Below are 14,804 nucleotides of genomic sequence, written 5' to 3' on the forward strand. Positions count from 1 at the left end.
AACGGAGGAGGCGAAGGAAGAAATATTTGAAGAGAATGTGTAAGGAAAGGACATGGGAGACAGAAACAATATACTGCAATACAGAAAAAAGAGGACGACTGAGGCAGAAGCAAAAGAGAGAAAAGAGAGAGGGGGAATGGAGCTGAGACAAGTAATGGCTCTAACCCCTCATCCCCATCTTGCACCCCAGAGAGCAAAGCAAATTCAACAGGCTCAGACAAAGGAGAGAGATGAGCCACTGTGGTGGGACTGTGGGAGACCAGCACTATAAGAGAATCACAACAAAACAGACAGGCTGAGCAGGGAAGATGGAGGTACTTGTCTCAGGGAACAATCCTCAACAATATAATGTAATCTTTTCCTTTTTCTCTTTCAATAACTCCAAAAGAAAATTGCCAGATCAATAGTATTCGCCACCACATATGCAAGAACTGCATAACAACAAAAAACGGACATCCAAGTTTTGCAAATGCCTTTTTTTTTCAGCTCCACGAACTTGGAGTAAGTAAGACATGCTAATGCTTAGGTTTGCTCATTTTGACCACAATAAAATATTTGGTCATAACGATTTCATGTCGGGATTCTGCGCAGCACCAGAGAACATTGTTTACTGGGCTTTATCACAAAGAAAAAAATGCAGCCTCTAGCACTTTGGATATTGCAGCAGTCGATGTGTTGATGTCAGTTGTTTTTTGATGAATTTTGCAGCCTTAATATATACGGACACATGCTGGAGCACAGATACAAACCGGTGAAAACAAACCAAAAGCTTCAGGTTTAAAATCTTTGCGGGGCTTATCCTTCCAAAAAGATGCTGCCATAGCAACGACACACACTTCTTGCTAAAAAAACAGACAGGCTCCCTTTGAACCAAATGAAAGAGTCGGACACGAATGAATGGAGGAGAGAAACAAATGAATACACCAATGAGGGATAAAGGAGACATGCAGAGTATATACGGTCTCAGAGAGCGGCAGCCGACACATGTCAACGAACACGTGCAGAAGACTGGGTGATTACATGCCGAGAACGGTGCTCAAGGGAGAAGAAGAGGTATTTTCCCATTGTGAGCAGCTTGTTGTTAATTAGCAAGCCTTGCTATATGAAAAAGAGCACCCATTGTGGAGCTATTCCATTTAATCAGCTCTATTTGTCCAGTGGTGGAGTTTGGTGATGACACAGATGAGGTCCAAGCAACAGGAACATGTCGGAGAATCTGCCAAAATATTCAGAGCTGCATGATTCATCGGTTAATTTATTAGTCGATTGAAAGAAAATTAATCGGCAACTATTCTGACAATCGATTATTGTTTCAAGCAAAAATGTCCAGCTTCTTAGAAGTGAGGATTTGCTGCTTGACTTTGTCAATAATGATAGTAAATGAAGAATCTTTGGGTTTTGGACTGTTGGTCAAAAGAAGAAATGGGAAGAAGTCATTCTGGGTTCTGGGAGAATTATGATGAGCATTTTGCAGGTTTTTTTTACATTTTGTTGACAAAACATTAATCGGTTAATCGTCATACGTGCATACAGGTCCCCACGATTTCTTCAATACTCCATCAAATATGCAACCACTAACTGAGCCTTCAAGTTGGCTGAGAAGAGGAAAACAAATTTTCACTGCTGGGTAAACAAAATTATGCCAGCAGTCCTGAAAGTACATTTCTGCACCTTCAAAGCAATAACTGACACACATTGTTCCCTTCCTCAGCTTCTCGTAACAAAAGGGAGACATGAGCAACAGTGCCTCCCTCAGGACTTGTGTGTTCAGCCAGCCTTGGCTTTACTAATTCATTGCAACTTTGCTAAACAAACATCTAATTTCACCAGCATTCATCACAGGAGTCTCCAGTCCTCCAGTCAACGTGACAGCACCCATAATGCTGAAGATTTTTTACACAGATGACATCTCTCACCTAAAATTAGCAGCATCTGCTGTCATCTCCGAAAGTCAGAAAACATCCTCACGCACTGGGGGACCTGCTGTCACTGATTTATCTCCAGTAAAAATAAATAGTGAGGGATAAAATTAGCAGCGGTAAACGGACAGGTAGGGATTTTAAGGACTGTGAAAGTGTGATTGTGATGGCTATTTCAACCCACCCTGTCACAACACCAGCCTGCATCTGTTGACTGCTTGGCGACCCGCGCTAGGAGCCATCAATCTAGCCGACAACACGCTTTGAACGCTTCAGCCCCATCTGCCTCCAGCTTTGCTGCACCTTGCAGGAGATGGATGGCACCGAGCAATGTTTTCAGGGGCCTTGCATGCATTTGGTTGGAACACGCACAAAAAGATTTTTGAACAAATTCTCGATGGCAGAATGTTCAGGCACATAAAAAGATGTGTACAGGCCTTGACGAGGCTGTTTGTATGAGGTTGTTGTAAATCAGCCACTGACACCAAATGAATAAAGAGAATACACTGTATTGCATTGCTGCAGAAATGCTCTAGGATGTCTCCCCCTCTCTATGTGTACATACTTCTCTCTTACACACAAATGCCTGCAATCACTCTGTGGACTGCATTATCATGACTCCTTTATCCCCTTTAAACATCTCCACAGGTCGTCAAAGTTTCCAGCCAGCCGCCATCGAGATAAATAACAACTCCTCTGTGACAACATCTGTTTAGCACAAGGACAGTGGCATATTTTTTCTCCCGCCTCCATTAAAACACTTTCCCCCCACAGAGGAGATGTCCCTATCTGACTATATGGGCATGCTAGCTGCCTAAAGCAAGGAGAGAAGCCGAGCCGAGCTGAGCGGAGCCTAGCTGCCTTCCCCTTCTCGTCGCCGCAGATAAGAACAGAGGTCTTCTTGTCCCTGCTGAATTCTATCATCTAGCAGGCCCTGCCGATCCGAATGCCCCACAACACCAGCCGCAGCATATAAATGCGCCCCATTCTTCATGCTGTGTGTGTGCATGTATTTGTGTTTGTGTGGAGAGAGGAGCATTTAGGGGAATATGTTCTCATGGTCATGGCGTTTCCTGGGTCTTTTGAGTACAAAGACCCCGGAAAAATTTGCTCATATTAAGTTGAAGGATGATTTAACTGGTGAAGGGGGACTTTTGTGAGTGTGTGTGCATCATTTCAGTCATTTCTCTGCAACACAAGGTTGTTTTCTGGCCAATTGTGCCTTCCACTTCTATTCATTTTACTCTTATTCAAGAGAATACACAATTAAAGAAAGGCACAATGATCACCATATGCCTGATGACCGATCGAGAATTTGATTAATAAGCTAAAAATCCTGCATGTTAGGAGGACAGAGGAATGAGCTCAGTCCGACTGAATAGCTTCCTCTGTTTCTCTCATTCCACCACAGGAGCTCTGAGTCCGAGTCCTCATTAATGGTACGGACTTGAGGATACATCTTCTCTGTTGTGGAGGAGCAGCAGCGCGTCTGCATCAGGCACGACTCATTCTCAACAGGTTTGACATGGCCACACAGCAAAAACACACATACATACAACATGCTGCCAAATCCAACAGGATGTCAATCATTCCAGACATGTTTTGGAAAACACCAAATGCATTTTTAAAAGGACAGGTAGGCTGATAAAAAAAAAAAAGAAATATTTGCACATAAATAGTCTTTTCAGACCCAATTTAGTGATTCTGATGTTCATTTTGTTTTACACTAGGCGTCAGAGATTATCTTCAAGCACACACACACATTTAAAAATCCAAACTTTAGAGCAATGATCAGTTAAAACAACATATTTCATAGTGTAATTTCATGGAGGAGACTACTCTCCTCAGTAGAAATCAGCACCGACCGTGTAAACCTCAGCCTACCTGTTAATGTGTGATCCTCCGGTGCTGGTCGGGTGCCAGATGCCCACTGATGTTCTTTTTTTCCTGAGATTTCGTCCTTCTCCTCCTCCTTGTCCTCTTCACCAACCCTCCCTCCAGCAGTGGTAAATGTCAAGCGAGCAGAAAGTGCTCGCTTCTAAAAAAAAATAATAAAAAACCTTCAAAAATGTCCCCCCGACAGCACTACCTCGTTCAATCCAACCGGGCCGGCAGGTGGGACTTCATGACTGCTGGAGACAACGACAGTGAAGCTGGATAGCAGAAATCAAGCTCTACTGCATTAGCCGACACATACAGCGGGATGTTGTATGATTCCCCATCCGAGCAGGCGGGCTCGGCTCGGCTCAGCTCAGCTCTGCTCGGCTCGGCTCGGCGAACGTCTTCTCCACCACGGGAATATATTAATTAATTTCTCGGCTGACAGTCCGGTTTGCCTCGGGGAGAATGTCTCTTTTTATCGACGCTTCAGGACGACAAAGCAACCCCCAAATAACCCGGACGTGTCCGCGGGGTCTCGGTGTATTCTGACAGCCGGGGAAGTGTCACCTGTGTGGACCCAGTGGTCGCGGCTACTCAGTTTTTTTGAGCGTTTTTCTGGGACGTCGTCGATAAATCCTCAATAAATCCCCTCTAGGCGAGCTCCGACACCGCCGAAGTCACGGTGCAAGCCTCGGCTTAGCTTCGGCTCGTCGTCCCGCTGTCGGCGGACGTGGACTGCGCTGTCGCCGGGTAGTCTTGTGAGAAGATGCTCCCGCCGCCGCCGCTGCCGCTGCTGCTGTGTAGCTGCCGTGACCGCTTCGGCTAGCTGTCGCACGCGCGCGCACGCACGCTCAAAGGCACGCACACACGCTCGCTCTCGGCGTGTGACGCGCGCCGCAGTGTCCTCCCTAGCAAGCTGGTTGCCTTGGCAACGCTTTCCTCTGACCTCAATATGGTCGCTCCGACGCTAAAACAAATGTGCGGTGTTCGGCGCAGTTTCTGTCGCGGTGACAGCGCCTCACTCAGCGGTGAAGTCAGGTATCAGTCCGCCCCCGGTGTGCAGCGGCTGTGGTGGGGTCGGTCTGCGGCCTCTTCTGCAGAGGGATGTGGGAAAATGAGCGCTGAGGAGTTTTAATTTTTTCGGCATCCCTCTCTCCTCCTCTCCTCCGCTCGCATCCAGCCGGGCAGATCTGCATCAGCATGACGTCAGAGGACGTTAAAGGGATACTAGCCCTTTTTTTTCCCCCCTCCTCAACTCCATCCATCCCTCCACCCTGCATCTTTCCTTGTCCTTTCCCCATTCAGCCAGCCACCGCAAGCATCCCCTCTTTAACTCGGTTGCTCTCCATCCATCATGAAGAAACATCTGCAGATACACATCGTATACTTTACCCTGTTAACTCAGAGAACATTTAAGTCTATTTCTCCCCGGCTAATCCCTGCAGGAGGCTCGCCATGTTAATCATTGATGGATACATATCACAGAGAGCCAAACAGGGTATTAAATGAACTTCATAGCGACACCACAGATGATAAAAATGATATAACATACAGTAAAATTAGGATATGCACTCACTAATCATCACTACAAGTCCCTTTTGGAATGTTATAGAGGTTTTTTTCATGGTGGGCTGCTGACTTCACCAGCTCGCTCATTTATATTTTTTATGTTTTACTTTAAGGGGTAATAACCATCTAACATCCAGCATGGCTGAGTCCCTGCTCTCATCAGTGCAGATGGTAATGGCTGTGTGGTGGCAGCACCTGCTCCTCTGGATGCAGGACAGCCACATGTCTGTCTTATTACCAGGGTCATAACACAGCCAAACATCTGCCTCCGTCACTCTCCCACTGCACAGCCATGTATCCACAGTTGGTGGGCCAGCACCTGCCAGAAATCCCCAGCTCAAAGGATAGAAGTCTCCAAAACAAAATTGAATTTTGCTCTGTTGTTGCTTGTTTTCCTGCTATTATCTGCCAACGCTTAAGCTGAAGTATAATGATTCCCGCCCCCAGTCACATCTAAATGATGCCCATGTGCTTCCAGGCAGCATCCAGATCTCATTGTAGAGAAGATTTACTGCTCAGCATCCATGTGCCAGTGTTCATTCAGTTCTCCGTATAAACCCTGGGCGGGGGGAAACAGGCTGCTTCTCCGCTCATGTGGGGAGCCAGCCCGTCGTCAATCAGCCAAAACATCATGTCAGCCGGTCGTGCTTTTTACCTTCGGACACATCCAGCGACCTGAGGGACATAGATGAGGCAGAGAGAGGGGAAGCGAGAGATCGCTATGGGGCTACGATCTCGGCTATCAAGACAAATTGTCTTTGGTGGTGGATGTACATTCCCCCAGTGACATCCCATCAGGCCAAGGTGAAGAGGTAGAGGGCCTGCGAGTGTGTGTGTCTTCACGTACATGGGTGAAGTTGATGTCCTGCACTTGATAGACCCTTGCAGAGAATCAGCGTTAATGGCCCACCAGGGAGACCTGACAGCTGAGCCCACATTCACGTGTACACACTCACACACGTTCACCTCAATGCCTGTTTCACACATCTCCTTGTCTCCGATGGACTACACTGATACACGGTAGCACACACATGTATCATGGCACGCACAGTCCCTTAACACACAGAGAGCACACACTATCCCTCTCTGCACTCAGACACTCCCAGATGTGATATATGTTGTGTTAGAGGTCAGTTTGCCACTGTGGAGCCCCAGGGGGAGCTGCTGGTCTATGGAGAATTCCTCTGCAGTGTTTCTGTATGTTCTTATGCCTCCAGAATACCATAATAATGCCTGATTAACACAGTCCTATGCATAAGTGACCAGTACAAAGGCTTTTTGAGACAGACACATGCCCCAGGCTCTTTTTCTATCTCTGGGCTTTCAGTCGAGGTTGGAGCAGAGCACCCGCAGGGAAAATACTGTAAGCATGCACATAGAGGCACACGTTTGTGGAAGACTGAAACTGCTAAAATCATAAATGTATAAATAAATGATAAATTTGAATGAAAATGAAGAAAGAAAAAACGTACATGAATATTGGTAAGTTTGCGAGGATAAAAAGTAAATATAAGTAAATGTAAGGGGAAAATAATAGGCTACTGAAATAAATACATACATAGGTCAATACATTTAAAAACAGAGTAAAATAGGAATGTTAATATGAAGAGAAATATCTTTATTGACCGATTTTTTTACACCTAATAAACTAAACAAACAAGCTGTCTTCGTTTTCATGACATAAAAAACGTAATAAAGAAAACTGACCATAAAGGACAACACAATTTCATACTGTTTTGTTTATATTTGGCGGACCCCGCCACCTTTCTGGCTTCAAACAGTGTTCTGGGACCTTATTTTCCTCTTAGAACATCTTGTTTATTCCGCTATGGAGAAAATAAATATTTCTGAGTATTATTACCTCATTGATATTATAAATATTAAAATTCTGAGTTTGAATATCTTCTCCAAAACTACAAAGTGTCCCTTTAATGACATATACATTTATTTATTGAGTTTTTCTATTTGTTTATTTATTTATTTTTGATTTTGGCGTTTTCAATCCTCCGTATCCATTGTCACATATGTAAATGCATATACATACACATGTACGTGCAGCTGTAAGACATTATCACGCATATGCACATGACTGTGGATTTAATATTCCATTAACAACAGGCTGCCATATTCTGCGATATTACAATCAAATAATTTGTTTGCTCGGAGGTGTTTGCAGTAATATGTCATTGCAATCTCATAAAGCCATTAACCTTTCTGTCGAAGGTACCAAGAAAGCCCATTTTCTCTCCGCCTAATTTACTTTTCCTCCAACCTGACCTTATTGAGCATGCCCACGAATCCCCTCTTGTGTTTGCAGACTGTGAGAGCCCACGCTGTCACAGAAAGTGAACTAAAATATCAAAGAGAAACAATTATTTGCTTGTTTATGACTGATTCTAAGGATGGTTGCACTGTACAAACTCACCTGTGCACACGCACACATTAGATGCATAATTGCAGGCTATTATTCCTCAGTGGGAGAAAAGAGGCCTGCAAAGATGTCATTCCAAAATAGCTGAAAACCGACTCCAGCTAGCGGATGCCAGGAGCTTTTAATTTACAAAGCTGTTTTTGGCGAAAAGAGACTGGGCCTTAGCACAGTTGGACGCTAGCTTGCCAGGAGAGGCAGAGGAACTGCATGGCAGGGATACACTTTAAATGAAATGTGCTCACTGTCCTCCTGTTCCTGCAGGACTGATTATTCTTTAGCCGCTTCACACTCATGCAGTACGACACGGGAAGTTCAAAATCTCACCCTTCTCCTTCTCCCCAGCGTGCCCTTATCTCGTCCTCTGTGTTCTCGCCCTCACACCTTTAAACCTCTTACACGTCACACCCTGTCTGAATTCCTCACACCGGTTCCCCCTTCACTGCTAACTTCATCACTGGTAATCTCTCTTGACTGTCGTGTAGCTTCACATTTATTCTCCCTTCTCTTCCTCTCATCTCTCTTTCTACCTTCCTGCTCGCCACGAGGCACCTGCCCTCCCCCCCCTCCGAGGTTGGGAACTGGTGTTCTTCCAACTTCACTCCCACCAGCTCTTTACCTCCTGGCGTCGTGTTCTGTTCTTCACATGCTCACTTATCTCTGTAGGGTTTGAGTTATGCTGGAGCACAATATAATTTATTGGACCAGTGTTTTCTGCGGGGTGAAACAGCTACGGGAATGTGTTGTGTGAGTCAGGTTTGAGACAGAATGTTAGCTTAAGTATTATATAGTTCAATGGAGCGCCAATGGCACTTAGCAGTTAACAATGGATGTCAGCTGTGAGTCACACCAAAGTGCAACCCTTGCCAACTTTGACCTTGTCGTTTTTCATTATTGTGATGGAGAGAAAAGGTGATGCAAGTGGAACATTTTGAAAAATGTGTGTGCAGCATTCAGAATGAAACAGAATGATGCATTACAACCCTCAAGACAATGACACATCCCACTTGGTTGCAGCAGGGTAAAGCTTTTAGTGTTGTCGATATCTTTCAGTATGTGTAGTCAGATGACTTCACGCTCACTAAATGCATCTTGTTAACTAAGGCTAGCATCATTTCTTGGGCTATAAGCATCAAAAATGGAAGCTAGATGTCACAGGAAGTTGCTGCTGAAGAGCTGACATACAGTTTCACAAAGCTGTATGTTTTCCCCATTCACTCTACAAAGCAGCACTAGTGTTTTCAAACATATGATGTTGAGTCTTTTGAGGTTTGTTCAGACAGAAAGCAAACAAGAGACAAGCAACCAACAAGTGAGAAGCAACCAACCAGAGATAAGCAACAAACAAGAGAGAAGCAACCAACAAGAGAAGCAACCAACCAGAGACAAGCAACTAACCAGAGTGAAGCAACCAACAAGAGAGAAGCAACCAACCAGAGACAAGCAACCAACCAGACACAAACAACCAACCAGAGAGAAGCAAACAACAAGAGAGAAGCAACCAACAAGAGACAAGCAACCAACCAGACCCAAACAACCAACCAGAGACAAGCAACCAACCAGAGACAAGCAACCAACCAGACCCAAACAACCAACCAGAGACAAGCAACCAACCAGAGACAAGCAACCAACCAGACCCAAACAACCAACCAGACCCAAACAACCAACCAGAGACAAGCAACCAACCAGAGACAAGCAACCAACCAGACCCAAACAACCAACCAGAGACAAGCAACCAACCAGAGACAAGCAACCAACCAGACACAAACAACCAACCAGAGACAAGCAACCAACCAGAGAGAAGCAAACAACAAGAGAGAAGCAACCAACCAGAGACAAACAGCCAACCAGAGACAAGCAACCAACCAGAGAGAAGCAACCAACAAGAGAGAAGCAACCAACAACAGACAAGCAACTAACCAGAGTGAAGCAACCAACCAGACACAAACAACCAACCAGAGACAAGCAACCGTCAAGAAAGGGCAACCAACGAGAGACAAGCGACCAACCAGAGAGAAGCAACTAACCAGAGACAAACAACCAACCAGAGACAAGCAACCAACCATCCCGTCAATATGTGGGGCGCAGGATAAAAAATAATATAAATAAATAATAATAAATAATATAAAATAAAAGATAAAAAATGTGGCACAGTCCAGCATAGAGTGTGACACTTGGTCACCCAATGTGATTCACTGAAAAGAAGATTTGTCATAACATGTGGACACAGTGAGATGGATGTTGGCCTTAATGCTTCTTGAATTAAACCCCAGATGCCAAATCATTAATAAATTGAATTCAAATGAGATTCTAAAGGTTAATTTAATCTACAGCAGGCATCCTCAACACAGGTCAAACCAGAGGGAAGTAATAATTGTTAAAGAAGCTACAAGGAACTTTCCATTTGTGTTGATTCTGGCGCCCCCTGTCGACTAAATCGGTATGAGCATGACCGCCTCCTGTGTGAAAGATCTTGATCTGGCTTGCGCATGCTTATTTTTTAATCAAATGGCAGAACTACGTACCATATTTTTCAGCAATATTTGTCTAATTTTCTGTAATGTACCATTAATAATCGTAATATGACCATAATCAAACAAAGGGAACGTTGAACAAGACTACAGAGCAACTTCTTTCCTCCGGCTGAGAGACCTCTCAATTCATCCTCAGCCATGAAAAAAAAAAAGTTTTCATTTTATGACTTTTCTGACCCGGATAAGTTGGAATCCGTTCCAGTGACAGGCATTAAGAACAAGTATAATAACTATATCTCCTCGCTGATGCCTCGTTGGCTTATGTAGGTCACGTAGAGGCGTCAGTACTAAATTGTGACTGTTACATAACCAGTTAAAAGTCCCTTGTAGTACGTTTAAGATGATGAACATCTCCTCAGAGAAACCGATACTTCCAGTACTCAGGCTCACACTCCCCCTTACCTCATCCACCTGCAGCTCATCTCTTAGCAAATCTCTCCCAGTGGACTCTCAATGGTTTCCAGCCCCTTCCTTCTTTAATTTACATCCACTACCATGCTGCAGCGAGCCTGCTCTTTCACCTGCCTCCTCCCCGGCTCCTTCTTCACTCTCACCTCAGCGGGCGTGTGATCCGTAGGGGTTCGCGGTGATTTCTCTACCTGCCTTTGTTTCTCAGGCTTGCTCAGGCCTCTTCTACATTTCATGGTTACCCCCTCCCTCCCTCCCCGCCCTGTTTTCTTATATCTCTGCTCCTCAGCAAGCCTTCAGCCCCTTGGGGTCGGGGATCGCATCCTTCTCCTCTGATCTGCAGCAGCAGGGAGCCTTCCAGATTAGTGCTTAAGTAGCTCCACTTGCATTGGTTCCCATCGTACGCCACCCCCTCTCTTTCGGCCTATATATTTCAACATCCACCTACCACACGCAGGCACACATACACAGCCCATTAGCCCGAGTGGCATCTGTTTTTAATTGTACCCATCTGAGCACTGGCATAGACTCCACACCCACGAATCGGCCAGTGCTAATTGCGGCGCCACATGTCCCATCGATGCCGGCTGCCACGGCAAGGTATAAAGAGAGAAGCAGACCTGCACAGTGTGACTTTGCTCTTTTTATTACTTCCTCTGGCTCAGAAACTTTAGCTTCAGGCCTTGTTATTAAACAATGTAAGCACGTTGTCATTATTAACAGTGATCGGTTCGTATGCCCTGATGTTTGCACTTGTGCCTGTACCTATGTGATGCGTGGGAGTGTGTATGTGTGGGACCGTGCTGAGAGAGGAGCTCAGGAGTTATGTATTATTCATGGAAAGGCGATAGTAAACCTGCACAGAGTGAAAATGCTTATTTGGTATAAGCATGAAGAAGCCCTCCTCTCCCCTTCACACACACACATCACACATCTTACAATCCACTTGTACTGAATATTGTTATGATAGCCTTAACCCGACTTTATTCTTACCATAGGCCTTTAATTAGGCCTTGAACTTTGATAAATTTGCTCTATCGTTGGTGTCTACATCTTACACTGATGGGATTTTCAAGTAGCCCTTGTCTTTGTTTGATCCTTCAAAGGAAAAATGTATTTTATTCCATTATTTCATTAATCTCATTTCATTTCATTTATTATTTCCTTTATTATTCTATAGATTATGATAATATTGCTCTCAGCAAAGTAAGTGTTGAGATCTGAAAAAATGGCGACATCACTTCAAGCTGATTTGAGCCAGGAAGTCTGTCTGCAAACTGCGATTTGTATTTACAATTGACAGTTTGGGTGATAATTTGACTTTTGACATTTGTTCCAGTGAGTTTAACCACTGGCCAGTGTTGGTCAGTAATGAGTTACTTGTAGGACCAGTGAGAGGGATCTAGCGGCGTTTAGCGGTGAGGTTGCAGATTGAAACAGTCGATACACCCCTCGTCCCAACAGTGTTTGGTTCATACTTTCTGGGCTGCTGTAGAAACATGGAGGACCTGCTCCATCTGTAGATATAACATCCTGAGGTAAAGAAAACACAGCGAAGTGATTGGCCTTGATGCTAAGCTAGTTGTTGAGGGTGAGTGAATTTTTCTAATTCGTGAGCTTAAATTAGTTAGTTAAACTAAAATGTCCCTTTTTTTAAACATGTTGAATAGAGCCTATGTGATGCATTGGTGTAAAGGCAAATTAAGAGACAAATTAAAAATTGAAGGCCTCTTTGATGGAGCTTGGCTGAGTAATGAAAGTAAAGTAACAAGTGATGTAACTAATTACATTTGTTGCTGAGTCATTTGCAAAGGAACACAAATGTTTTCTGAATGGGTAATATGAAGTAATAAGTGATCAATTAGGAGTAATTGATTACTAGTAACTTGCCCAACGCTGCAGAGAGAAGAAGATAACAAAAACTCAAATCAAAAATAACACCTTGTTGAGTTGTAATGAATCTGAATCATGTGTAAATCAAACACCAGTGCAAACACTAATGTGTGCTGGTTCATTCGTCCCGAGTGTCTATGTGTGTTTGCGCGTCCACATGCACACTCCATTATGAATAATAAGCAGAAAGAGACATCATTTCACAGGTTATTAGGCAGGCTTATCCTGGCCTGACATTTTGCTGACTGTAATTGTTTTTGATAGATTTAATTCATGCCCTGCTCACATTTCTTTTGTTTCCCCTGCCCTGTGAGCAAAGCATTCGGAGGAGCGGAGACGGCATAAGGAGACGAGCTAAATCAACATAATGAAAGCAGAAAATGGCTCCTCTGGGAAGAGTATCCAAATGACAGACATCTCAACGACTCCATCACGAGCAACATCATCGTTCCAGATGGATGACGTTCAGCTTAAAGCAATAGTTTGCTTGCGATCTGTAGAGCGGTTGAACTTTTCAGCATTATTAGATTAGGTGATTAGATGAAACCTTAATGGTCCCCGCGGGGAAACCGGGCTTGTTGCAGCAGCGAAGAGCCAGATCTAGATAAGAATTAAACAAATAGAAAGGACTGAAGATGATACTACATGCAATTTGTACAAGAGAGCACAATGGCGGACAGATTACTTTGTGGATTTGTAATGGACGTAGAGGGATGGAGTTCATTAAAGAAGGCGCAGATGTAAGGGAATACAAAAGTTTCCAGAGGGCTTACCTTACCAGAGTAAAAATGTGTAGTGGATCAATATCTTTATACAACAGTGGAACAAATTACAATGTAAAGATTTGAGTCGTAGTAGCGGACCTGACTGTGCAGTTCCTCTCAGTTCTATGGAGCTTTTTAGCTTCTTTCAGCTCATTGTTTTGGTTTTAAAGTAAACGCAACTGTGTTGTTTTGTTTGTCCAGCTCTCATGTTAGTTGTTTTCTAGTTGGTTTCTGATGTGTTGAAACATTACATTTCTTCATGTTCAATTTTCAATTTCATGATGTGACAACACGGTGCTTACAGTCTGGTTAGGTATAGGCACAATAATAGCTTGGTTAGGCTTAGGGAAAGATCGTGTTTTGGCTTACCTGGTTCTCTCACCACTTACACAGTCCAATATCCAGTGGTTTTGTGCTCAAAAATGTTGAAATGTTGTCTCGAACAGCGGTCTCTAGCTTGGAAGCCATCTCACCTAGCTGCCTAGCTGTTCAGCTATCGTGCCGCCACCATCCCGTCCTCCTCCTGACATGGAAGTCAGCCAATTTACATGTAATTTGAAGGTGATATGACACGTATTTTAGAAAAGCACAAAAAAGATAACACATTTTCTTTTTTTATTTAGTGATGCAACACAAGACAAGTGAGAGACATGGTAGGAATGACACCATGTGTGAAACAAGAAAGATACTGTTAGCAGTGGAGACATGACAAGACAAATAAACGAACAAGCAAAATGAATTGGTACGTTGCGTTGTTGAGGGTGTTGAAAGACGGTTTGTGTGTGTGTGTGTGTGTGTGTGTGTGTGTGTGTGTGTGTGTGTGTGTGTGTGTGTGTGTGAGCGTACAATATAACAAATGTAACTTACCCTGCTCGTTTCAGTGAAAAAGCTCTGACAAACCCACTTACACTGCTTTGCACCGATCGTGCCTCTAGCAGGTCAATGGAGACCAAACCAAAGCTAAATCACAGTGAATATTGGACTTACTTTTTTTTTGGAGGTGATAATAAAGCAGTATTTGTGATTTCAGCTTGTTGTGATGCCCCCTAGTGGCCATGCAGCTTTAATGTTAATTGACCTTTGACCCTACCCTTTACTATTAGAACTATTTTGTCAGTAACACATAGTCCAAATGAGGTCAGAAATCTCTGAGATAAATAACTCAGAAACTGAGCAAATTATACCAAATCTGCGAAGCTAGATACCGCCGCAGCTCGAGCAAAAAATGTATTTTTGTAATTTGGCTGAAGAAACCCTTTTAATTGGTTTAGAAGGGGAAAGAAAGGCCATGAAATGTGCTTAGGCTTCCAAAGTAGGACATGACAGAAAGAGTTTGAGAACCACTGGACTAACCTAAATGTTTCGTCAGAGCTTTCCTTTCTATAGGCAAACTTTATAACATAAAGAA

General features: G+C 43.8%; 1 protein-coding gene across 3 annotated transcripts in view; it reads right to left on the minus strand.

Moving 5' to 3' along the window:
* The window catches only part of nlgn2a (neuroligin 2a), a 191,984-nt gene extending 187,023 nt beyond the window's left edge, over positions 1-4,961 (minus strand). For 2 of the 3 annotated variants that reach the window (XR_014621429.1, XM_084344046.1), the window contains exon 1: positions 3,804-4,960. The gene's annotated coding sequence lies outside the window, so the exon portion shown is untranslated. Of the gene's footprint in view, positions 1-3,803 lie in introns of all 3 variants that reach the window. The other variant, XM_084344047.1, reaches the window with a different exon arrangement.
* Positions 4,962-14,804: the final 9,843 nt, after the last annotated feature.

Source organism: Pagrus pagrus, assembly GCF_965226575.1.
Source record: "Pagrus pagrus genome assembly, chromosome: 22".
Taxonomy (NCBI): domain Eukaryota; kingdom Metazoa; phylum Chordata; class Actinopteri; order Spariformes; family Sparidae; genus Pagrus; species Pagrus pagrus.